Raw genomic sequence first — 27,471 nt, 5'->3', positions numbered from 1 at the left:
CCTTTTAACAGATTTGCTTTCTCCCCATCACCCTCTACCATTCTTACAGGGCCTACACATTCCATTTTAATCTGTTTATATACTGTTTATAGGAGAAGGGGCTAATAGATCCATTTTGGTGCACAGATGAATTATTGATTTACTTGTACTTGTAACACATAATCGTGTTATTACTAGTTGGGAATATTACCAGACTTGGCAGTCCTGGAGGTCACTGTTTGGCCTCAACCCATTAGTCCAGCCGTGAATCAACTCATCCACTCGCTGACGATTTGTGTCAGTGGTCGCAGCTGGTGGTCTTCCACTGTGTGGTTTGTCTTCAGTGCTGGTTTCACCTTCTGTAAACCTCTTCATCCACCTGTGAACATTCCTCTTGTCAATGGTGTCATTCTGCAGCCTTTTGTGGATGTCGGACAGCCTTCATCCCTCCTTCATCAAGAACTCTATGACAGCACGTTGTTTCTGTTTGGAATCCATTACTGACCTGCAAGGAAGAACAAGATTCTGAAGGCCCCGTATAGAGGAAGAGTCCCTCCAACTACATGTGCAAGTTGAACAATCTACATCAATTAATAAAGAATTTATGACCACTTCTGCACTTTCGGTACAGCCCGCAGATATATATACGGTTTTTTTTCTTTACTAATTTTAATAATAAAATGTCTTCTTTAATAATATAGTATTTTCTGTTGCCGTCTTCTCACCGCCATAACCTTTTTATCTCTTAAAAAGCCGAGTCACAAGTATAGATCCGTGACGGGAGGTGAAACTTTTTAAAAATCTTTTACGTGATCGCCGTTATCCATTGGATAGCAGCGACCATGTGACCAAGGACCACGGCCCCCTGTGGCATCTCCAGACTCTCGGCAACGTTTCGTAGCCAAGAGCGGGGGGATTTTATATTATCCCGGCTTTTGTGCATGCGTCCGCTATTTTGGCGACAGGCACGTCCGCAACAGCCAGGGTAAGGTCCACATATAAATCCGAGGGCCGATCGTAATCTCATCTCCCCTCACGGACATAATCCATGACGGGAGAGGTTTTCTTTTACACCTTTTTTAAACTTTTACATGGTCGCTGTTATCCATTGGATAACAGCAATGAAGTGACCGGGAACCACATACAGCAGCTTCCGGTGACAGCTCTGTGCTTTTGACTACTCATACTATGATCATGGGTTATTCGGGCGATACTGGCGATCGTGTAACTGTGGGAAGGGGGCTTCCTGCGGCCCCCCATGACAGCTCCAGGTTGTCGGTTACCTCCGGGAGCTGGCAGCCAGGAACTGCGATGTCCAGAGCCTGCAGGGCTTTAATCCCCAGAGGCAGCATGTTTTTACGTCCCCGGGAATTACAGCTCACTTAGGCAGGACGTAAAAACACTATGGAGTGGTCAGATTAGCATTAATTGTGAAAACATGTCTCTAAAAATTACCAAAGAAGTATTTTAGTCAACTTAACTTCCTGGCAGAGGATAGGATAGGAATTCTTCACTTTCTCCCCAAAACATTCATAGCCACAGTGTTGTAAAAGTGCTTGGGCTTCGCTATCGCGTTTCAAGTCATACAGGTGTCACACGGGTGTATTATTATTGTGCATGCGCACTTCTCCTATATGCAGCTCGTGATGTCGTTAGCCCATTGACTTGTATTGGATCGCTCACATCTGCGGGTTTTCACACGTGTATTACTGGTGCAGAGAATAAATCCACAGCATGTTCTATCTGGACGTGTATTACGTGTGCGTGGGGATTGGCGGGCGCAGCGAGTATGAATGTCACTGTGTGAGCCCGGCCATATACTCAGCATACATAAAGGGGTCGTATGACATTAAAACACGGACAGCGCAACGGCTTTCTTAGGCTGGGTTCGCACAGGGCGGATTTCTCAGAAATGTTGTCCACACGGGACAGCGAATCCGTCGCGGCAAACCCGGCAAAAGCCGGTGCTGCGGCGCGGATTCACTGGCCAGGCCGCTTCAAAACCTGCGGCACAGTGCCGCGGGTTTTGAAGCAGCGCTTTTCCCGGAGGAAATCTCACGTTTTTTCGCTGCAGCCAAACCGCGAGTTTTTCGCCGGGAATCCGGCATGTGAGAACCCAGCCTTACATTACAGGACCCTGAGGGGCGGAATACGGCAGGATTACTTCATGTCCCTAAACTGTTGATCTAATTCCATGCTAGTCATCATACCCGCTCAGCTCCATGCCAGCCCTCACACCCCCCTCACCTCCATGCCAGCCCTCATATCGCCCTCACGTCCATGCCAGCCCTCATAGCCCCCTCACCTCCATGCCAGCCTTCATACCCCCTCTCATCTCCATGCCAGTCCTCACAGACACCTGAACTCCATGCCAGCCCTCCTACCCCCTCACCTCTATGCCAGCCCTCCTACCCCCTCACCTCCATGCCAGCCCTCCTACCCCCTCACCTCCATGCCAGCCCTCATACTCCTCTCACCTCCATGTGAGCCCTCATACCCCCCTCACTTCCATGCCAGCCCTCCTACCCCCTCACCTCCATGCCATCCCTCACACCCCCCTCACCTCCATGCCAGCCCTCATATCCCCCTCACCTCCACGGCAGCCCTCATACCCCCCTCACCTCCATGCCAGCCCTCATATCCCCCTCACGTCCATGCCAGCCCTCATAGCCCCCTCACCTCCATGCCAACCTTCATACCCCTCTCATCTCCATGCCAGTCCTCACACACACCTGAACTCCACGCCAGCCCTCCTACCCCCTCACCTCCATGCCAGCCCTCATACTCCTCTCACCTCCATGCGAGCCCTCATACCCCCCTCACCTCCATGCCAGCCCTCATACACCCTCACCTCCATGTCATCCCTCACACCCCCCTCACCTCCATGCCAGCCCTCATACCCCTCTCACCTCCATGCCAGCCCTCATACTCCCCTCACCTCCATTCCAGCCCTCATACTCCCCTCACCTCAATGCCAGCCCTCATAGTCCCCTCACCTCAATGCCAGCCCTCATATTCCCCTCCCCTCTCTGACAGCCCTCACACCCCCTCGTGCAGGGCTTCCCTCCGCAGCCTCCTCTCCTCAGGCAGCCTTGTGTTGTGGCTGACAGTCCTGCTCCTTGGTAACCAAGTACAACAACTAGTCCGGGCTGCATGCTGACTAGACCAACTTGTTACCCCCGTGCCGTACAGCTGACATGTCCTCCCGACCCCCATGCACACATACAGTATATACACACAGCAGTCTGTCTGTCTGTCGGGATATACACGATATCACTGGCGTACATATAGGGGGTGCTGGGGGTGCGGTTGCGACCCGGCCCCTGAGCCCCAGGGGGCCCACGGGGCTTACTTTGCAGTCAGTCAGGCGACACTGACTGACTGCACTTACTTTCACTATGGTCTCTGCGCAGGCAGGAAGCCTCTCCGGGCACATCGGCGCTCCTCCCAGGACCTCCGCTCAGACCCCTCCCCCATCTGGTTCTCCAGCACAGAGATCATCAGAGGGGAGGAGTCTGAGCGGAGTTCCTGGGAGGAAACGTCGATGTGCAAGAGGGGCTGCCTGCGCAGAGACCATAGTGAAAGTAAGTGCAGTCAGTGAGAGGGAACGTCCTCGGTATGATTAAGAGGGGGGAGGGGGGTGAGTGAGGGGTGTTCTGTGTGTGATGGTGAGTGGGGGAAACGAGGGGTGTTCTGTGTGATGGGGAGTGGGGGTGAGTGAGGGGTGTTCTGTGTGATGGGGAGTGGGGGTGAGTGAGGGGGGTTCTGTGTGATGGGGAGTGGGGGTGAGTGAGGGGGGTTCTGTGTGTGATGGTGAGTGGGGGAAACGAGGGGGGTTCTGTGTGATGGGGAGTGGGGGTGAGTGAGGGGGGTTCTATGTGATGGGGAGTGGGGGTGAGTGAGGGGGGTTCTGTGTGATGGGGAGTGGGGGTGAGTGAGGGGGGTTCTGTGTGATGGGGAGTGGGGGTGAGTGAGGGGGGTTCTGTGTGATGGGGAGTGGGGGTGAGTGAGGGGGGTTCTGTGTGATGGGGAGTGGGGGTGAGTGAGGGGGGTTCTGTGTGATGGGGAGTGGGGGTGAGTGAGGGGGGTTCTGTGTGATGGGGAGTGGGGGTGAGTGAGGGTTGTTCTGTGTGATGGGGAGTGGGGGTGAGTGAGGGGGGTTCTGTGTGATGGGGAGTGGGGGTGAGTGAGGGTTGTTCTGTGTGATGGGGAGTGGGGGTGAGTGAGGGGGGTTCTGTGATGGGGAGTGGGGGTGAGTGAGGGTTGTTCTGTGTGATGGGGAGTGGGGGTGAGTGAGGGTTGTTCTGTGTGATGGGGAGTGGGGGTGAGTGAGGGTTGTTCTGTGTGATGGGGAGTGGGGGTAAGTGAGGGGGGTTCTGTGTGATGGGGAGTGGGGGTGAGTGAGGGGGGTTCTGTGTGATGGGGAGTGGGGGTGAGTGAGGGGGGTTCTGTGTGATGGGGAGTGGGGGTGAGTGAGGGGGGTTCTGTGTGATGGGGAGTGGGGGTGAGTGAGGGGGGTTCTGTGTGATGGGGAGTGGGGGTGAGTGAGGGGGGTTCTGTGTGATGGGGAGTGGGGGTGAGTGAGGGGGGTTCTGTGTGATGGGGAGTGGGGGTGAGTGAGGGGGGTTCTGCGAGCCGGCACCTGACTTCACTATTAGAGGTATGCTAGAACCGAGCCGCTGTATTGGTGACTGAGGGCTCAATGCCACAGCTGTAAGCCTACAACACTGTGGGAGACCACCGGCATCTCACACATTTCCCAACCATGCACGCTGCCGGCAGGGACCACATATGGCCTTGTGTAGCACTGCACATGCACAGGGGGATTCTTTTTTTAATTCCCCACTCTGTTTAGAGTGACAATGCGTATGAAAACAATGTAATGTGTATGGGCAGTGTATCATACAAGTGTACAGGGCTCACGTTACGTGGTACGCAGAGAAAGAGAGCATGCTGGGATTACCACGTGTGCATAATACGTGGTGAAAACCTGGTCGTGGACATGAGCCCTAACATGTGATAAAAGTTAGCTCATGCTGTCTCCAATGTATGTGTGCCTGTATTATGTATGTGTATATAGAATTATTTTTTTCTTTCCTGAGGAAGCAAAGCGTGCCTTGAGGCTTGTGTTCTGGATGTTTTAAAAATCTAAAACCCCTGATTACTAATGATCCATTGATGGGTCATTAAAAAAAACAGTAATGTAGCTAAAAGTGATATACAAGGAGTAGCTGTGAAAAGGAGTGGTGGGTGGACGGGTCTGGAAGGGGGCCCCAAGCTAAACTTTTGCACCCGGGCCCATGAGCCTCTAGCTACGCCCCTGCACAATATATATCACAGCTCATCCTCCCGTCTCCCCCGACTCACCGTGTTCCCCGCCAGTGATGACTGCCGCATCCTCCTGTCAGCAGCCCGGCTCCCATCACCGGAGTAATGTCCTCTGTCCGAGACTGTAGCACTGAGGCGGAGAGTGAGGCAGCCGAGGAGGAGGGCTGTGCTCTGTCACCAGCCTGGAGGATGTCACGACAGGGGCCGTCTACAGAATACATGTCCCGACAGACGGCTGCAGTCCCCTTCCCACGGCCGTTCACACACTGCGGCAGCGGCCCCCATTCTGTAGGAAGCAGCTGGTGGCCCTATTGGGGCAGATGAAGAAGCCATGGCTGGTGGCTGAGGGTTCTGCGATGGCTGTTACCTCACAGCCTGTCTCAGGGCTAGTCACACATCCGTATGTTTACAGCGTATTACATGGGATCTGTACGCCGTGCGATACGCGGTAACTCAACATCACTTACATTGCTGTACGCTTATCAGAAGGAACTGCGTAATACACAAGCACCATTAATACGTGAGTTAGAGCCCATTATTCTCTATTGCCAAGCATATATACGCGTATGTATATACAATTACATGCATACGGGCGGGGGTATACGCATCATCACTAAGGGGAGTATAAAAAGACACAGGTGTGCTGCGCATGGCGGGGTGCGTGAGTACACAGTCATGTGCAGTAGGATTTTGCCGCCATATGCAGGGTCACAGCCGGCTCCACGCTGCGCTTTACACTTTTGGCCGTGTGAGCCCGGCCTTAGAGCTTCTTCACACGACCATATGCAGAAAAACACTCGCCGCAGCGCATTATAGTGAATTAAGTATATTTGCGCTCGTGTTTGCGTGTAGTTCTGTACTTTGTGCGAACGCAGGGCCAGGTCACACGACACACCCCTCCGTGGATTAAAAAACCATTTAGCTTTATAAGCTCCAGATGTGTTGTATTCCCCGTGTTTTGCGCAGTGTTTCACGCTCCCTCTTGCGTATTTGCGCTCCTCCCATAGACTTCTCTGGGGGACTTTGCTGCACAAACCACAGGAAAATACAACAGTTCCTACTTTTGTCCAAGTACGCAAAATCCTCGTGCAAAACGCACTCATCGGAGTAAATACATTGACGTTCTATTACACCTTTGCTTTAGGTACGCAAAAGCATGCGCAAATATGGTCATTATGTTGGCCATCGCTCCCGGGCCTGGCGTCAGCTGAAGGTCTTCCTCTCTTCCCTCAGGCGGCTGCAGCCTACCGGCCATGCTGGGGCCAAATGTATGAGCCCCCCAGGCAGGGCATCCCTCTCCAGGTAGTCGGAATAATGACAGCCCAGTTCCCTAAGGGCTCATGTCCACGGACAAAAGAAGAATTAAAATCCGCAGCGGATTTTAACTCTTCTCCTGCCCGCGGATCCGCGTCCCATAGGGATGCATTGACCACCCGCGGGTAGATAAATACCCGCGGATCGTCAATAAAAGGGATTTAAAAAAAAATGAAGCATGAAAAAATCTGGACCATGCTCCATTTTCGTGCGGGTCTCCCGCGGGGACGGCTCCCGCGGGCTTCTATTGAAGCCTATGGAAGCCGTCCGGATCCGCGGGAGACCTAAAATAGGAATTTAAAAGAATTTACCCATCTGGAGCGGACTGGGAAGGTCTTCTATTCCTCACGCCCGGATCTTTCTTGCTTCGGTTCGGCGGATGTGCCCGGCGCCGAGTTCAACCCGGCGCCGGCGACGTGCCGAGTTCATCCGCCGGCCGAAAAAGAAGATCCGGCCGTGAGGAAGAGAAGACTTTCCCGAACCGCTCCGGATGGGTAAATTCTTTTAAATTCCTATTTTCAGCGCTCATGTCCGCGGGGCAGGAGGGACCCGCTGCAGATTCTCCATGGAGAATCCGTAGCGGGCCTAATTTTCCCCGTGGACATGAGGCCTAAGGGCTCATGTCCACGGGCAAAAGAATTAAAATCCGCAGCAGATTTTAACTCTTCTCCTGCACGCGGATCCGCACCCCATAGGGATGCATTGACCACCCGCGGGGTAGATAAATACCCGCGGATGGTCAATAAAAGTGATTTTAAAAAAAAAATGGAGCATGAAAAAATCTGGACCATGCTCCATTTTCATGCGGGTCTCCCGCGGGGACGGCTCCCGCGGGCTTCTATTGAAGCCTATGGAAGCCGTCCGGATCCGCGGGAAACAAAAATCAGATTTTACTCACCCGCTCCGTTTCTTCTCTTCGCCGCCGCGTCATCTTCTCTCAGTCGCGGCCGGATCATTTTGCTTCGGGACGGCGCATGCGCGGGGCACGTCACCGACGTCATCCTGCGCATCCGCCGGGCCGAAGAAAGAAGATCCGGCCGCGACGCAGAGAAGATGACGCCGCGGCGAAGGAAGTATCCGGAGCGTGCGGGAGGTGAGTTAATTCTGATTTATTCTGATTTTCAGCGCTCATGTCCGCGGGGCAGGAGGGACCCGCTGCAGATTCTCCATGGAGAATTCGTAGCGGGCCTGATTTTCCCCGTGGACATGAGGCCTAAAGGTGCCTACAGGCGGAGCGATTATCGTTCAAACAAGCGAAAGTGAATAAAAATCGTTCAGTCTAAACGCGAGCCAACGACTGGACGACAAACGATATTCATTCGCGTTTCATTCATTTTCTGCAAGCATATACGCCACCATCGGCTCCTTCACTTATTGTTCCGTTTATACAGACTGAATGATTCAACAATGGATCTGCCTGTCTAAACAGAGAGCACAAGTGAACGAGGCCGCGGTGACGCCATTCGCCCGGTCGAACAATAATAGAATCGGCTCGTCTAAAAGGACCTGAAGACAACTTTATATTGAACAACCCGATAGCTAGGTTCAGTCTCCGGGGGACGGAGGTTGCAATTAGTTACAAACCCGCAACTAAAGAATAAGGCCAGTTTCACACGGCTGATAAGATCGGGTGAGATTTCTGCGTTGCGAGATGCACAAACATGAATCCCATTCATTTTAATAGGTTCATACACATGAGAGATATTATCCCACATGGCAGCACGGTGCTATGTGAGAAACAGATCGCAGCATGTTCTATCTGGCTGCGATATCGCCCATTGCTTATTGAAAGCAATGGGAGAACTCGGTCATCCTCCATTACAGCAGCGGCAGGAGATTCCTTCATCCTCTCGGGGAATCCCTTAAGATGTGGTGGGGAAATCCCTTCAGCCCTGACTGGGGTGAAGCGATTCCCTGCGGGGATGAAGGAATCCCCTGCTGCTGCTGTCACAGAGAATCTCCCAGAGTTCTCCCACTGCTTTCAATGGGGCTGGCGCTGCTGCCACATGAAAATGCCTCACATCCACAGGTCTTTCACATGACCTTCTGTAACTAGTGCTGCTTAGAGTATATACAAGATTACTACTTGTACCCATTAGGCCGTGTTCACATGGTTGGACCTCCTGTAACTAGTGCTGCATAGAATATATACAAGATTACTACTTGTACCCATTAGGCCGTGTTCACATGGTTGGACCTCCTGTAACTAGTGCTGCATAGAGTATATACAAGACTAGCTGATATACCTGGCTTTGCCCGAGTTAATTTGGTACTGGTGTTTATCTGGTGTTCACACGGAAAATCTTACGAAATCGTGGTTACTTTAGAGATACTGAAGAAAAACATATGTTCACCATTTTGCATAGTTCTCTGCGTTACCCAGGAAACACCACGTGGAGGAAACCATGCAACGTTTCCTTTATATAAAATGTCATCAGGAAGTGAGAGAATTAGATTACGTACATAAAATTTGGACACTAATTCTTTTACGCTTAGAATTGACTAATCGAGTTGGGACCCATTAACTTTTCATATTTATGACACAATCAATGCTTGTGTCAAATTTCATGTTTTTATGACATTGGGAAGTGAGAGATTTTCATTATCTACGTAACATTTGGACGCTAATTCTTTTGCACATAGAATTGAATAATGGTGTTGGGACCCATTAGCTTTTCCTGTTTATGACATAATCAATGCTCGTGCCAAATTTCCCATTTCTATGACACCGGAAAGTGAAAAAATTACATTCCGCACGAAAAATTTAGAAGCCAATTCTTTTGCGCTAGAATTGAATAATCGAGTTGGGACCCATTAGCTTTTCCTATTTATGTCATAATCAATGCCCGTGCCAAATTTTAAGTTTCTATGACATTGGGAAGTGACAGATTTAGATTATGTACGTAAAATTTCGACGCCAATTCTTTTGCGCTAGAATTGAATAATCATGTTGGGACCCAATTACTTTTCCTATTTTGGAGATAATCTATGCTCGTGCCAAAATTCATGTTTCTACGATATCGGGAAGTTGGAGAACGTTTGGCGAGTCAGTCAATCAGTCAGTGAGTCAGTCAGTCAGTGAGTCAGTGAGGGCTTTCAGCTTTATATATACAAGATTACTACTTGTACCCATTAGGCCGTGTTCACATGGTTGGACCTCCTGTAACTAGTGCTGCATGGAGTATATACAGCATTACTACTTGTACCCATTAGGCCGTGTTCACATGGTTGGACCTCCTGTAACTAGTGCTGCATAGAGTATATACAAGATTACTACTTGTACCCATTAGGCCGTGTTCACATGGTTGGACCTCCTGTAACTAGTGCTGCATACAGTATATACAAGATTACTACTTGTACCCATTAGGCCGTGTTCACATGGTTGGACCTCCTGTAACTAGTGCTGCATAGAGTATATACAAGATTACTACTTGTACCCATTAGGCTGTGTTCACATGGTTGGACCTCCTGTAACTAGTGCTGCATGGAGTATATACAGCATTACTACTTGTACCCATTAGGCTGTGTTCACATGGTTGGACCTCCTGTAACTAGTGCTGCATACAGTATATACAAGATTACTACTTGTACCCATTAGGCTGTGTTCACATGGTTGGACCTCCTGTAACTAGTGCTGCATAGAGTATATACAAGATTACTACTTGTACCCATTAGGCCGTGTTCACATGGTTGGACCTCCTGTAACTAGTGCTGCATGGAGTATATACAGCATTACTACTTGTACCCATTAGGCCGTGTTCACATGGTTGGACCTCCTGTAACTAGTGCTGCATAGAGTATATACAAGATTACTACTTGTACCCTTTAGGCTGTGTTCACATGGTTGGACCTCCTGTAACTAGTGCTGCATGGAGTATATACAGCATTACTACTTGTACCCATTAGGCCGTGTTCACATGGTTAGACCTCCTGTAACTAGTGCTGCATAGAGTATATACAAGATTACTACTTGTACCCATTAGGCCGTGTTCACATGGTTGGACCTCCTGTAACTAGTGCTGCATAGAGTATATACAAGATTACTACTTGTACCCATTAGGCCGTGTTCACATGGTTGGACCTCCTGTAACTAGTGCTGCATAGAGTATATACAAGATTACTACTTGTACCCATTAGGCCGTGTTCACATGGTTGGACCTCCTGTAACTAGTGCTGCATAGAGTATATACAAGATTACTACTTGTACCCATTAGTCCGTGTTCACATGGTTGGACCTCCTGTAACTAGTGCTGCATAGAGTATATACAAGATTACTACTTGTATCCATTAGGCCGTGTTCACATGGTGGAATCTGCATTAGTCTGTGTGCACACCTACCGTGTGTGCAAGTTGCGCCCGAGTGATTGGGGTTTAACTTGCATCGGACAACACGCGGACACTTGTCCATGTGCTGTCGGACTCACTTGGATATAGCACATAGCCATGCATCAGCGTGATACGGACAGGAATAGAGCATGCGATGAGTTAGCGGTCCTCGTTAATCTGCATAGACCCATAGGCTATAATGGGGTCATGTGCTGCCCGGGATTTACCACAGACAGCACATGGCCCAAAGGCTTCATGGAAAGAAGAGAAGTGACATGTCCCTTGTTGATGTGGATTCCGCAGCGGTGTATCCACATACAGACTGAATGCAAGTAGTTGGTGTGCGTACGTACGGCAGCTCTAATCCAGATCCATGTCAGAGATCTACCGTTAACATGCAGATTTATGCCATGGATTTCCATTGAAGTCCGTGTTGGATGTTTCTGACGCTGAATATGGCCTGACTACTGGAAGACGGGGAACAAGGGGTCTGGTGGGACAACCGTCATCGGTGGGGGGCATCAGGAGACGTCAGCAGCAGGCACAAACTCTTCAGCTACTTGGTTTATGCAGGTTGAAAACAGACAAATATCCATCAAGTCCAACCTTACTAAGCGATTAAAATCACGCCCGCAAAACGTGACCAATGGTTTCACAAGCCGACATCCACAGAAGATCTGTACTTAGCTCTCCAAGATGTCTGGAACAACCTCCCTGCCGAGCTCTTTCACAAACTGTGTGCAAGCGTTCCTAGAAGAGCTGATGCTGTTGTGAAGGTAAAGGGCGGTCACACCAAATACTGATTTAGATTCCTCTCTTCACTCACTTTGCATTTTGGTTTTTGATGAAACTGAGAACACTTCTTCTCTTTCTGAAAGCATTCTCACTTTGCAGCATTTTTCACACCTGCCTACGGTCTCCCTCATAGAGACATTTTTTACCACGACTAGAGCGGCGTTTTCAGCATCGCGGTATAGCGCTCCCATTGTTTTCGATTAGACCGCTCAGACAGCCGCTCGATTGCAGTGACTTTTAGCGCTGTGATTTTCCAGCAGGGTTTGTTCTATTTTTGAGCGTTTCGCGTTCCTCATCAAAACTAAAGTAAAATGCTGCAAAGCCCCGCAATATAAATCGTAGCGCTTACCACAACGCCTGTGTGAGGGAAGCCTGAAACTACTGTTGTTGTATGTGTTACATTAAGATTAGAGATGAGCGAGCGTACTCGGCCAGGCCCTTTTTTCGCCCGAGCGCCGCGATTTTCGAGTACTTCCATACTCGGGCGAAAAGATTCGGCAGGCGCCGTGTGTGAGTGGGGGGTTGCAGCGGGGAGTGGGGGGGGGAGGGAGAGAGAGAGGGCTCCCCCTGTTCCCTGCTGCTATCCCCCGCTCCGCCACGCCTCCCCCCGCCCCCCGAATCTTTTCACCCAAGTACGGAAGTACTTGAAAATCGCGGTGCTCGATCGAGTAATTACTCAATACGAGTAGGTTCACTCATCTCTAATTAAGATCAAAATGTTTGAGATTCTAAAACATGAAATGACTTGGAAGTTCTGACAAACACATATATCCCACATACAAAACACGAGGCACAGGGATTACAGAATAAGGCCGCGCTCACACCTGCGTGACGGTCAGTTCACGGTTTCCATTTTTAGAGGAGAGAAAAAATGATTTATTACCCAAGTGATTTCAATGGGGTTTGAAAAATAACAGAAAGGCTTCTGTTTGCCTTCATTCTGTCAGGCCTACGTTTTTTAAACAGAAAAATCACGCTGCAGACTGCGCTATTTTATCATCCAAAGAAACGAAAATCTAATGAAATGGAAGCATACGGAAGCCTTTCTGCTTTATTGAAACCCCATTGGAATCAATGGGGAAAAAATGGATTCGTTGTTTTCTGTTTTATTTCAGTTTCTCTTCTCCAAAAATGGAGCAGAGAGACGGAAACCCTGAAGCGACCCCAACGCAGGCGTGACAGCAGCCTTATACTGCTAGAGAAGACATTTGTCACATCTTAGAGAAGCGATTCGAGGAGCATCTGAGACCTTCCGGAATCAGCAGTAGTAATACTATAATAATGCTGACCAGTAATACAAAGTATAAGGGCAGGATCAGAATCTCCATGATTTTGCTGTGATTTGGTGATAAATCCAGTCTCATGTAACACTATCTTGCTGCAGGTTTGTATTATATAGCATCTTGTAAGATCCCCGATGAATATCCTTGGTAAGGGCCTCAACACACGGGCCGTTATGTGGCCGCATGATGGGACGATACGAAACCACTGATCACTGGTTTAGTTTCCACTACCGGGACGCTCGCATGTTGTGTGCAAGAAGAGTTACGGCAGGACCCGTCTTTTCACGCTCACACACACTGGCGCGAAGTTCGAAGAGTCAGAATATGTTGGGGTTTTTCTTGTTTTTTTTTAAAACCCCGCTTCATACGCTAGAACAACAGGAGCTAAAATAATTCATGCAGATTAAAAATCAGCTTCATCCCTTTTAGCAGTGATTACTTGTGTGCAGTGACCTCTTCTTCTGCTTGTGTAGAGCTTGTTGACCACTAGACGCCTCTAAGACACACAGAAGGTTTTTCTTGGGATGTAAGAAGCTGGATGGTCATATTAAGGAATTGCCGACACCTGGACCGTTCTGACCAGACTGTTAGGAGGTGTTGGGACCAGTGGATGTGTAAGGGAACACAAGGGGACTGGGCTCAGGACCCCCTCGACAGACCACCAGTAGACAACATCATATGATCGTTCGACAAGTATGAGCAGTTCAGAAACGACCTGGCTATGTGCTAGGAAAGTAAAGGGTTTTAAAGAATACCAATACCCCTTCCCTTTTATCCATATGGCCCAGACTGCGATCATGACTTCTCCCAGTCACAACCTGTGTCTGCAGAATTTGACACATAGACATCTGTGACTCCTCAATTTTCTAGCCACCTGCCTTTGTTTTGCATACTTCTACATAATCTTCCTATCCAGAGTGGCCCAGATAGTAATAAAGCATAAGAGTATTCCCTTTTTGTGCTCTCTGTAGGCACCACAGAGTAAGTACCACTTTTAGTGCCCCATACAAAGTAAAAGTGCCTTCTTTTATACTCTCACTAAGTAATAAAATCCTATACGGGCTCCTTTAAGTAACAATGCCCCTACTGTCCCCGTTCAGTAATAATAATGCCCCTCATGGCCACCTTCTGGTAATAAAAATAATGCCTCACTTGTCCTTCTTTTGGTAATAAGAATACTCCTCCTGATCATAATAATAATATCCCCTTTGCCCCCTATTGTATGCATTAAAATTAAAAACCACATACACTCACCTGGGTTTCATGGTCACGTAATCGCTACGTCTAGTGCCAGTCCCTAGCATTGGTGAGGCTGGAGACTGATTGTAGCAACCACGTGACCGTGTAATGTGAAAATCAGTGCAAAACCAATGCTGAGTGAACTTCAGAGCCCATGAGCCGAGAAGACAGACCCAGGTGAGTAAATGTGTTTTTTTTATTTTATGTCACTTCTGCAGTCAAATTTTAAAAAAATTGTCACCCCCAGCACCGGCCCCAGGACCCAATCGACCCACTGGGAATTTTCCTGGTGAGTTCACTGGCCAGTCCACCCATGCCTATCATCAATAGAAGACCTGAGAACAAAGATCCCCATTTCAATTTTCTGGTTTCGCCTGTCGCTAGCTGGTAATTTGACTCATTTTGACCACTACATTCCTCACTGTTTATTAGCAAGAGCTAACCTACTGGCAGAAAGCTACACGATAAGATGTGCCGCTAAAGTAGAGGATGTATATATACATTGTAGCTGCATGGTGCATCAACAAATACAAATGCTGAAGGGGTTAATATTTGCAGTTTCAGTGCACTGGTGTTGATTGACAGTTCCTGATCAATTCTGAATTAAAAGGGATTTTAATATCATATAGCTACAAGAAAAAGTAAGTGAACCCTTTGTAATTAACTCTTTTTCTACATTAATTAGTAAAAAATGTGGACTGGTTGTTATATACAGGACAATTATAGACAAACAACTGTAGTTGCCTGAGGTTGGGGCCCCCACAGCTCTTGTTTGGCTATCTCATGTGGAATGTGTATGTCTGTGTCATTGTTGTCCCAACCAACTTGTATGTTCTTGCACCCCTGTCACCCTAACCTGCTCTGTGTGTTGTGAGCGGTTTCTGTCTGGGTTAGGATTGATTGGGGGGCAGAGTTTAATGTAGGGAGAGAGACAGAGAAGAGAAGATGTGGTAGGAGAGATCGGACACAAGAGGGAAAGCTGAGTCTCAGACCAGCCAGTCTGAGCCAATCACAAGCCAGGGAGATAGTGATACAAAGATGGTGGACCCAGCCGTCAGAGAGACTTTTTCCTCCCTGCAGCAGCGAAAGTACGAGTCAGAGCAGACCCCACGGAATCTGGAAGGAACACAGGCCTAGGCATTGTGAGTGCAAATTATCCCAACTAGGTCAGAAGTCCAATAATATTTGTGTATATTTATTAAAAGCGCCAAAATTGGGCAATTTTTTTTTTAATTCTCATTTTTTCACATTTTCAATTGTAATATAATAAATATGTACAAACATACTGTACACATTTTTGCTAGGATATATATTTCCATCCGTTTACCTTATTTTGGATGCAGATTTGAAAAGCTTTCGTTTTTTTAACCATTTAGAAGCCGTACAAATTTAACATTGATTACACTGCCCAATGATGATTTTGTTTCGGGCTCAAAATTAGCGTATTCTTATGTATTTTCAGCTGCTGAATTCAAAAATCAACATAAAAATGACCGATTAGCTCTTGCTTTGGAGATACAGTGACATATCATTTCTTAGAGTTTACATTCTTATTTTGTTGGAGGTTTTTTTGGGGTGGGGGTAGTTCTCACACCTCTCATCTGACATAACACAACGTTCTCCATATGTTTGTAGGTTATAAACCTAATAAGTGTTGCTATGACTGAGTTTCATATTGTTTTTGCTTTACCTTTTCTCAGAATTTCTGGTTTTGGAGTGCCTTTGAAGTGTAACATTTTCTATATCAAAATGCCACAAAAATGTGTAAATTTAGTGAAGAATTTTTGTTACATTTGTGGTGAAATAACATTTTCGTCTCAGAAACGCAATCTTATAAAGACTGCCTATCAGCATTATTTTGGTATGAATGTAGGGGACCAGGATAAGTCATGGGCTCCACATATATGTTTCAACTCTTGCTCAGTTAAACTACGAGATTGGCTGAAAAATAAAAAATTATCTATGGCTTTTGCCGTGCCTATGGTTTGGCAGTAGCCTACAAACCATACAGATGACTGCTATTTCTGCTTGACTCAGCCTATAAAGGAAGGATTGTCAATGAAGAAAACAGGAACAGTTCAATACCCAAATCTTCCATCTGCTATTCCACATTCAGATAGTTGACCAGTTCCTATTCCACCCCAACATTATGAGTTTAAAGTAGAAACTGAAGAAAGTGTGGAAAAAGAAGAACTCAACAAGCCTTCCACATCCCATGACCCTGACTTTGAGGTAAAAGATGATACATGGCACAGACTGAGTCACGCGGAATTGAGTGATCTCATTCGAAAGCTTGACTTGTCAAAGGAGAAGGCGTAACTTCTAGGGTCAAGACTACAGCAATGGAGTCTTCTCCAACGTCAGGGGGATCTGCTTCTTTTTTTCGGAATAAAACCAATCTGGTTGCTTGCTGCGACGTTAATGGCTGGATAAAATGTTTGAATCTGAACCATGATCCAACTAAATGGAGGCTATTCATAGACTCCTCCAAGCTTAGTTTGAAAGCTGTATTACTTCACAACAGCAACCGTCTTCCTTCTTTTCCTGTTGGTCATGCAGTTCACGTGAAGGAGACTTTTATGCAAACATGACAGCCCTCCTCGACTCAATCAAATATGCTGAACACAAGAGGAAAATCTAAAAGTCATGGTTGTACTCTTAGGAATGCAACTGGGGTACACTAAATACTGTTGCTTTTTATGTATGTGGGACAGTAGGGATAGGAAAATATTTGAAAAGAGGTCTGCAGCACTTGGAGTAGGGATAGGAAATCAAATTACATTCAAGCGGACTGGCCTGCAATAAATCTTGACTCTGCCGAGAAAAATGTCGTTGCTGAGCCTCTTGTGGACCCAAAAGATGTTCTTCTTCTACCCCTTCATAAAAAGCTTAGTTTAATGAAAAAACAAAATGGTAAGAATTTTGCCATGGATTTTGGTGCAGTTTGCCTTAGGTCTTAAAGGTTGAATTCTGCTCTCAAAACCCACATACAGATTTAGAATCCGCCATGTACACTCATTGTCAAAAAACAATCTCTCCCATAAGAGAAGTTGTTGGAATGGAATGAAACTTTCTCTCTGATATTTGATACAAGTAAGTGATTACAATATCAGTGCAAAAGGATAATTTATTGTGAAAAACTGACCCCTTGAAAGGAGGCTCTAGTACCCTGCTGTATCGTCTCTATCTTGCATACAAGATTTGATAAGGGGGAGCATGGAGGCTCTAGTACCCTGTTGTACCGCCTTTTGCTTGCATACAAGATGTCATAAGGGTGGGCATAGAGGTCTAATACCCTGTTGGGCCGCCTCTAGCTTGAATGCAAGATGTGATAAGAGATGCATGAAGGTTCAAGTACGCTGTTGTACTACCTCTAGCTTGGATGCAAGATATGATACAGGTGGCTATGGATGTCAGAGAAATTCTAAGTACAGCACCAATCAGGCCCACCCCACTTGCCCCGCTGCCGGCGGTAAAGAAGAAAACACCACACACGGAAGTCTGGTATAGTTCCTCACACGGGGACATGACTGCGCCGCGCGCTTTATTACAGATTACATGGGATCTCATACCCTTTGGTCTCATAACTAGAAATGGGTGATGAGCTCATTGGCTCAACTCCACCGTATAACCATATATGGAAAGTCCGGATTTCCGGCCTGAGATAGTGAAAGTTCAGATGCATAGTTGAACAGTCGTTATCTTGATATGGCGCCTCTGGCTTATGTACAGAAAATCACGTATTCAATTAACTCCAGTGCAAAGAATCACCCACTCAATTCTAAGAAAGCAGCTAAGCATGCATTCTCCATATCTCTTCTCTCCTTCACTTTAACCTTCATCCAGTTTCTTTGGACATTCTTTCTCTGTTTGCCTTGCAAAGCATCTTGTCATATCTGATGTAAGGCGAAGTATTGTTTTTCATAGAGTTAGTACATATGAGAATAAAGTTAGTATACATATAAAAAGAAAGGCACATAACTATATCTATATAAATGTATATATTCCAGTGTTTTCTTTTCTACCTACAAGGATATATATATTTCCTTCTCAAACCCCCCTAAAAACTTAATACGGAGATCAAGCACCAGACCTTGCACTCTTCCTCGGTCGCCTCTCCCTTGTGTCAGGGTTTCTCCACTGCCCGTAAGTCCCTACTCCTAGGAGGGGGGATCCCTACCTCACCTCAGAAGGAGGCCATGGATTCCCTGGGCTTATTTCCGGGCATCCATACCCTCTATCTGTACAAGTTAACACCCCACAGGGTGTCCCCTTGCCGGAAGCTAAGGTCTTCTGCACTATCCCTAGGCAAATGGGAAGTCCACTGACAGTTCATCTTAGGAGAGAATCTCTGGTGTAGTTTACAAATCTCTGCCGATTGTAATAGATATAATTCATCCAATCTACATTATTATTAACAGTGACAATAGCAAATAAGGACTCAAAACCTGCTTTAATCTGATCTCAAGAATTAAATTCATCCCGCACCCCCCTTGGCACTCCTATTACATCTATGTATACATGTGGATCAAAGTTACCACCTTGAGTGTCAACATCTCTCTTAGCACAATGCGGTGTTGGATTCTTACCCTCAGTGTACTCTTCATATTGCACATTTGATTGTATTAATTTGTTCTGAAACAGGGGGCTAGTGTACAGTAGTCAAAGGTGTGTGTTAGAGGAATTGTACCACATTATAGCATGTAAAGGATATGCAGGATCATGAGTTTTTTCAGTGTGAAGTGTGGATCCAAGTGGGCTTTCCTTCGAGCTTGACTGCAGTTGGGGTGGTAAGCAACATCTGGTAAGGACCTTTAAACAGGGTTTCTCTCTCAAACTTTTTACATAGACCCTGTCACCTGGGTTCAGATTGTGACACTCATCTGTAGGACCTGGGAGAAAAGCAGAGACTGCAGAATGCATTATTGACAATTCCTTGGAGAGACCTATGACAAAATTAACAAGAAAATCATTCCCCAAACTCTGATACTGTGGCATGTACCCTCCTAAGAAAAAGAAAAACCAATGGGAGACACTCAATTCAAGATTTGCCCGTTTTCTTCATTGCCTTTTGTATCTACTTTCCCACTACTCCGTGGATGGTAGGGTGTGTGAAAAGCCTGGAATATACCCAAAACAGACATGATGTGTTGCATTATTTCACCTGTGAAGTGTGTACCTTTGTTTGACTCAATCACTTCCGGTACCCCGTATCTGCGGATTACCTCATTCATGAGCTTCTATGCGGTTACCTGCTTATTTACTTTGGCAACAGAGTAGGTCTCCAACCTGAAAAACATCAACAACAACAACAAGCACATATTCATGCTTCCCAACAAGTGGGAGCTGAGTGTAGCCAATTTGCAATCCCTGAAATGGGTAGAGTGGTCTAGGCAAGTATTATGTGGCAAATTTACTTCTGCCCTGTTGCTTACGGCAAAGATCATGCAAAATTGGACAAATGATGCAGCAGCTACAGAAAACCAAGGAGCCACCCGTCCTCGTTCATGCGTTGACATAGAGGTGCGTCTTTCCGTGCGTCAGCTGGGCCATCATGGGGCACAGGGACCGTGGTAGGCAAGTGCTGTTGACTGTTCACCATATGCCGTCCCTTTTTATTCCATTTTTCCTTTTCTTCCTTGCTGGCTTGTAACTGTAAAGTCTTTAGCATATCAAAGTTCAAAGTTTGTATCAAAGTCCAAATTCATATCAAAGTCCAAGATCATATCAAAGTCCAAGGTTTAGTCAAAGTCCAAAGTTATTGTTAAATTCTTCTTTTCTTCTTTTCTTCCACGGCTTGAGGGCCGCTACTTTTGCTGTGTGGTCTGTGATGGTGTTGCCTCTTGCTTCTCCGGTGTAGGAATTGATGTGAGCTTTCCATTTTGTCGGGTAGAAGTAGGGCCTCCGTGAGACCGCTGCATCATTTTTAATTGGCTGTCCTGCTGAGGTAAAAAACTGTCTGGCCTTCCCTGTTGGGCCGTAATCATGAGCTATGCCAAATGCATACCGGGAGTCAGTGTAAAAGGTTGCCGTCTTACCTGTGGCCACTCTACTCGCCTCAGTGATGGCCTTTTTAGTTCCGCTTCTTGTACTGCGACATGCGGAGCATTCTGCTTTTAGGACATCTTGTTGTGTGACCACTACATATCCAGTGTGGAGTCGTCAATCACCCTGGTACCATCTATAAAAAACAACTCAAAATATGCATTGTTAACAAGGGCTTTCAGTAACTTTTTAAAACTTAAATTTTCTTGTTGCATCAATGCTAGACAATCAGGCTGATATTCTATTTCAAAAAGATCAGAATCTTGTTGCAAAAAATTTAAAAATGGCTGATTTGCAATACCTAGATCACCTATGCCTTCTCCTCCCCCCCCCCCCTTTGAACCAGGATACTCAATTGTAAGAAGAGTAGCCGAGTTCAAGGTAGTATCACATTGTAAAAAGATTTGATGGATGCAGATAAGGCCTGTAAGATGTTAGCACCAATAACAGAGACATGAGTTACATCGGGGCAGAATAATCTACAAACATCTATTAATATTGGAAATGTGATATCCTTTAAGCAAATTCATTATTAATCTGATCCTGCCTGCAATGTCTTATCAAATTTGAGAGAGAGAAAAAAAAACAAAAAAACTTTTACTAGCTGCTCAAGATCCTCACCCCCTCCCTTGTGGACAAGAGGGATGAAACATTACGTCCTTTACATCATCTAGCTCCACCCCTTCGATGTTGGTCGCTTGCGTCTTTTTTTTTTCACACCTTCATTTCAGCTTAACCATCCAAGCATCCACATCACAACCAAGTAAAGTCCCATGCATGGGGGGGACCTCCATCCCTAGTCAATATCTGCATCACACATCCCACATTCATCACAGCCTGAGCACTGGGCATTAACTTTCATCCATCCATGCGCTCAAGTCTGCTCCGTCACCCCCTATTGAAGGTGTCCCAGTACACACAGACGCACAGACAAAAAAAAGTTTGACAAACAAACATACATCAGTTGAAAAACATTGAGGTGAGTGCTATAATGTTATAAAGTACATGATTCTATTGAGATGAGATTGTGAATGAGCGCTATCTTTGACAAATTATGTGAAAAAAGTTTGCTGAGTGACTGAGACATTCTCTCTTTCTTATTTACTGAAGCTATTATATGCTATATTAAACGCTAAAGTATTTTAGTTTCTGTGACCCTGAGTTTGGAGTGAAATCTGAAAGCCCCCACCTTTGTAAAACCAACTGTTATCTCTCCGAATATGCATTCACTGACTGAGTTGTTTTGCATTTTCAACCCCTGTATAAGTAAGAATATACCTTAGAAATTGCTATATTTCCTGCCTTGTAAGACAGTATAATTAATTAAATTCATTATAAGCTTTCATTCCATTTAAGCAAGCAAAGATATTTTCCAGGGTCATTATTTCATTCTCTCTACTTTGTTATCGCTTGACCTTGAAAACTAAACACAAGCTCTGCAGCTTCATGTAAACAATCTTTCTCATCTAAAAGCAAGCTCAGTTAACCATTTGCACATACAGTATATACATATATACACATATATATATCCATCTAGTATGGATTATACATATTATACACCTTTTCCTCTCTCTTTGCCAACAAATCACATGCATTGTAACCTTCTTCTCGACTTTGCTTGTTCCCCATATTTCTCTCCCTACCTAACTGCCAATGTAACCTTCAATAGACACTCTCCCGACACCCTCTTGATCACTTACTGTACTTTCCAACATTTCACTTACGGATACTTTACTAAACAAATAATGTGTACATACTTAACTTTCTCTGACTGTCTCTCTCTCCTCCTCACTCCAGCACTTTCTAGCAAACCTTGGTCTTTCAAGGCACGCTTCTTGGTCCTAAAGACCTCCTCCCAGACACCATGCTGTAATCTACCGTGCGGGTCCTTGTTACACATTTTCATAAGTTTTCTTACATTTTACACATTGGAACTCCTGTCTCTCCTCCACCAATTGATCCGCACGGCGGCGGCCCATAAAGGGCTCTGTCTTCTTTAATAAGATCTTACGCATATTAGAACAACAACAATAATAATAACACGCTCCATAGAGTGCATCCCTCTTAATTCCAAATTGTCAGCCCCTTATATACCGGCAAAACAACCGAGGGTCCTTTCTCCTATGGAACCAGCCTCACAGAATGCATCTCTCTGAAATCAAATCGTTAGCCCCATATATAAGGCAAAACAACCGAGAGTCCCTTTTTCTATGAGACCTATCTCATAGAGTGCATCTCCTCCTCAGCTAAACCATTAACTAACTAAACTAAAATCGAGGGTCCCTTCTTCTATGAGACCTATCTCATAGAGTGCATCTCCTCCTCTGCTAAACCATTAACTAACTAAACTAAAACCGAGGGTCCCTTCTACTATGAGACAAAATGAAAAGTAAGAGGAAAAAAAATTCTGCAGATACAACAATCTCCACTATTGTTAAAACACTATGGACTTCAAAGTACAAATAGACTACAGACTAGTTTCTGGGTGAGCGATTGGTGCGCATATCACGGTCAGTGGTCCATGACGGCAAACCCGAAGCCCACACGAGTTACCGTGTAGAACTCTTAACCCAACCCGTCCGGTCACAAAACACAGATAGTCCCTCCTGCTGCAAGACTCGCAGTGTAAAACACAACATAAATATATGCTGGTCTTACCTGGAGTTCTGTGAGTTGATCAGGCTCGGTTTGCAGCAGGACGGCTTCCCCCGTGGCGTGGATCCGGGTGGACAGGGCTGCACGGCTCCGGTTTTGTCGTCCCGGGTTTCGGCACCATTTGTCAGAGAAATTCTAAGTACAGCACCAATCAGGCCCACCCCACTTGCCCCGCTGCCGGCGGTAAGGAAGAAAACACCACACACGGAAGTCTGGTATAGTTCCTCACACGGGGACATGACTGCGCCGCGCGCTTTATTACAGATTACATGGGATCTTATACCCTTTGGTCTCATAACTAGAAATGGGTGATGAGCTCATTGGCTCAACTCCACCGTATAACCATATATGGAAAGTCCGGATTTCCGGCCTGAGATAGTGAAAGTTCAGATGCATAGTTGAACAGTCGTTATCTTGATATGGCGCCTCTGGCTTATGTACAGAAAATCACATATTCAATTAACTCCAGTGCAAAGAATCACCCACTCAATTCTAAAAAAGCAGCTAAGCATGCATTCTCCATATCTCTTCTCTCCTTCACTTTAACCTTCATCCAGTTTCTTTGGACATTCTTTCTCTGTTTGCCTTGCAAAGCATCTTGGCATATCTGATGTAAGGCGAAGTATTAAGTTTTTCATAGAGTTAGTACATATGAGAATAAAGTTAGTATACATATAAAAAGAAAGACACATAACTATATCTATATAAATGTATATATTCCATTGTTTTCTCTTATCTACCTACAAGGATATATATATTTCCTTCTCATGGAGGCTCTAGTAGTCTGCTGTACCACCTCTAGCTTACATACAAGATGTGATAAGGGCAGCATGGAGGCTCTAATACCCTGTTGTACTGCCTCTAGCTTGCATACAAGATGTGATAACGGTGGGCATAGAGGCTCTAGTATCCTGTTGTACGGCCTCTAGCTTGGATGCAATATGTGGTACAGCATGCATGAAGGCTCTAGTACCCTGTTGTACCACCTCTAGCTTGGATGCAAGATATGATATGGGTGGCTATGGAGGCACTAGTACCCCGTTGTACCATCTCCTGCTTAGATAAAAGATGTGATATGGGCAGGCATGGAGGCTCTAGTACCCTGTTGTACCGCCTCTAGCCTGGATGCAAGATGGGATATGGGTGGGCATGGAGGCTCTAGTACCCTGTTGTACCACCTCTAGCTTGAATACAAGATGTGATACGGGGGCATTGAGGCTCTAGTACTCTGTTGGGCTGCCTCTAGCTTGGATGTAAATTGTGATACAGGGGGGCATGGAGGCTCTAGTAACCTATTGGGCTGCCTTTAGCTTGGATACAAGATGTGATACAGGCGGGTATCCTGTTGCATCATTTGCAGGGAACGGGGCTTATGGCTGGCATCAGTATTGTGGAGGGAGTGTGGGGACTCCCACTGCTTCCCTAAAAGAAGCTCTGCAACTTCCTCCTACACCAAGTCCCTCCGGCTCCTGATATGGTACTCCACTCTCCTGATGTACCACAGGATGGGGTGCCCCTGCACCAGATAGATCAAGTGCTCCTCGTCTATATAAATGTATGTCGTGTTTTTGAAAGTTGCCAACAACTCCTGCCTCCACGCTGCTCCAAACAGGCCTCCACACTGCTAAGAAGCTGATGAGCACGTCCGCTTAAATTTGCATATATTCCCATAGCAATACGCATGAAAATGCATCACAGAAACATTGCAAGACAACACAAGGCAATGCGAGAATACAGAGGGTCCTTAGGAACACATGGGCAAGAAGACATACCATTCTGAAACAAGACAGGACATGCTGCGGTTTTTAATTCTCGCAGGATCACATAAAGAGAAAAGTCGCACATGGGAATAAACACATTGAAAAAAATACATTTCATAGTTGTGTCATTTTCCGGGCTCTTGCATCGCAGAAAACTGGCGCAAGTTTCTCGCCTGTGTGATTCCGGCCTTAGAAGTAAAGAGACATTCATGTCTGAAAATTATTTTGATAGTGTATATTTTGATGTTCTGCAGCAGCTGTGGCACAGCACTAAAAAATACACCCTGCAGCTGGTAGGATAACGGTGTGAGAATGGCATTTTTTGCCACATTTTAGAGTCCTAAGGAAAATGATCATACTATATACATTTAGAAGAACTTTTATATATGGCTTTAAGCTAAGCACAAAACTTTATATTCCCAGTAAAGTAATGGAGCAGCTTAGAGTTAAGATAAGTAGGTATATTTTCATAGATGCTAAATAAACAAAAATTAACTTCAAAGTCAATTAGTTTGAATTATTATGTTTAGTTTACCTGTTTGTACAACAGCTTCTTGGATTTCGCATAAACATTCATCTTGAGCTCCCAAAGCTTTTCTGAAATTTAATTTGTTTTAAAGGGGTTGTCCCGAGGCAAAACCGCAAAATTTTATATTATTAGCCCATTCCCCCTGTCACCCCCCCGTCATAAAGCAGCCCTTTTGAGCGGTTATAAACCGCATCCTACTTACAGTTTAGCAGAAATAATAACTTTTAAACTTCTCCATGTAAGATGGCGCCTGCGTTGTCCCTGGGTGCGTTCCACGGTGCAATGCTCACTCTTCCTGGAGGCCTTCATGCGCGCTCCCGAGACGCCGGTCACGTGAGCAGGTGACTGACGTCATCGGTGGAGGCGTGCACTTGCAAATGAATGAAACGCCGCTCCAGCCGCCACATTGGCTGGTCGGCAGAAAGCGTCACAGCGGGAGGTGGAGTCTACCGGAGAAAACAGCAAACAGCTGTTTCTCCCATCTCTTGACCACACAGAAGCGCAGGTAAGTGCACCTTTCCGCGGTACTCTTTCATGCTTTTATTAGCACAGGATCATTGCCTTATGCAGTGAGTCTGTGCATGAAAAATGTATTGTGCATGCCCTGTATAGTAATGTGTCTTACATTTTTATAGTGCCTGCCATGTGCTGCGTTTTTTTTTTCCTGCTGTGTGCTGCTATCGCGACTGCAGTGTTTATTGTGCATGCCGCCTGCTTCCATTCGCCTGCCATGTGCTTATTTTTTTTTTTTTTGTGCCTACCGTGTGCTTTCATGTGCCTGCCGTGTATTTTTTTTTAATTTTTTTTTGTGCGGGCTTTTTTTTTTTTTTCCTTTATTTTTGTGCCTGCCGTCTGCTTTCATGTGCCTGCCGTGTATTTTTTTTTTCTTTTTTTTTGTGCCGGCTTTTTTTTTTTTTCTTTATTTTTGTGCCTGCCGTGTGCTTTCATGTGCCTGCAGTGTATTTTATTTTATTTTTTTGTGCTTGCCGTGTGCTTTTATGTGCCTGCCGTGTGCCTGCCAGGGGTTTTTTTTTTTTTTTTTGGTGCCTGCCGTGTGCTTCCATGTGCCTGGCGTGTTCTCGTTTTTTTGTGCCTGCCGTGTGCTTCCATATACCTGCCGTGTGCCTTCCATGTGTTTTTTTGTTTTATTTTGTTTTTTGCCTGCCGTGTGCTTCCCTTTTTTTTTTTTGTGCCTGCTGTGTGCTTCCATGTGCCTGCCGGGTTCTAACATGTGCCTGCCGTGTGCTTCTGTGTGCCTGCCATGTGCTGCTTTTTTTTCTGTGCCTGCCGTGTGCTTCCGTGTGCCTGCCATGTCCTTTTTTTTTTTTTCTTTTTTGTGCCTGCCGTGTGCTTCCATGTGCCTGCCGTGTGCTTCCATGTTTTTTTTGTTTTTTTTTTTGTGCCTTCCGTGTGCTGTTTTTTTTTTTGGTGCCTGCCGTGTGCTTCTTTTTTTGGGGGGGCCTGCCGTGTGCTTCCATTTGCCTGCCGTGTGCTTCCATGTGCCTGCCGTGTGCTTCCGTTTGCTGCTTTTTTTTGTGCCTGCCGTATGCTTCCATGTGCCTGCCTTTTTTTTTTTTTTTTGTGCCTGCCGTGTGCTTCCATGTGCCTGCCATGTGCTGCAATGTGCATGTGACTGCAAACCGCTTTGAATCAGCATACATTCCGCACAATTCATTCATACAATTATCATGCAATCTTCGGAAAATTTGCATGGAATAGACATAGCATCTGCATGCAATCTACACACAAACACTGCCTTCAATCGACACTATTAACCTGCATTCTACATACAATATGCATGCTATCTGCCTACAGACTGCGGATAATGCTAGCTATCAACAATCTGTCCACAATCGCCCAGTAATCAATCTAAAATTTGCCTAAATTATGCCTGCCATGGACCTTTAAAAGATTGTTATTAGAAAATGCTGCTGCTTCCATAACTGTTATTGAAGTGCCACTAACTTGGTGTTTTTTTGTTTTTTTAAAAGTTTTTTTGTAGTACAATTCAAGAACAAACATGTACCAGGAAGATCTTGAATTTGAGGAGCTTGATTATTCATCCAATTCTTTTGGAGAGGTAAGTTTTTGCTGAAAATAGAAAGGTTGCAGCAAACCAATGGTAATAAACAGAATACATTTTTTTTTTTTTTTAGCAGGACTTTTAATCTGATAGCGAGGAAAATGATGAGGATTTCCCCGAAACTCGGCATTATTC

General features: G+C 45.8%; 1 long non-coding RNA gene across 1 annotated transcript; it reads left to right on the top strand.

Moving 5' to 3' along the window:
- The first annotated feature begins 3,516 nt into the window (after positions 1-3,516).
- LOC136619802 (uncharacterized) lies at positions 3,517-27,471 on the top strand. The gene is made up of 3 exons (XR_010791043.1): positions 3,517-3,563; positions 27,245-27,333; positions 27,410-27,471. It is a non-coding gene; the product is annotated as an uncharacterized lncRNA (long non-coding RNA).

The sequence above is a fragment of the Eleutherodactylus coqui genome, chromosome 3, assembly GCF_035609145.1.
Source record: "Eleutherodactylus coqui strain aEleCoq1 chromosome 3, aEleCoq1.hap1, whole genome shotgun sequence".
Taxonomy (NCBI): domain Eukaryota; kingdom Metazoa; phylum Chordata; class Amphibia; order Anura; family Eleutherodactylidae; genus Eleutherodactylus; species Eleutherodactylus coqui.
This window is presented reverse-complemented; position numbering and strand designations above follow the sequence as displayed.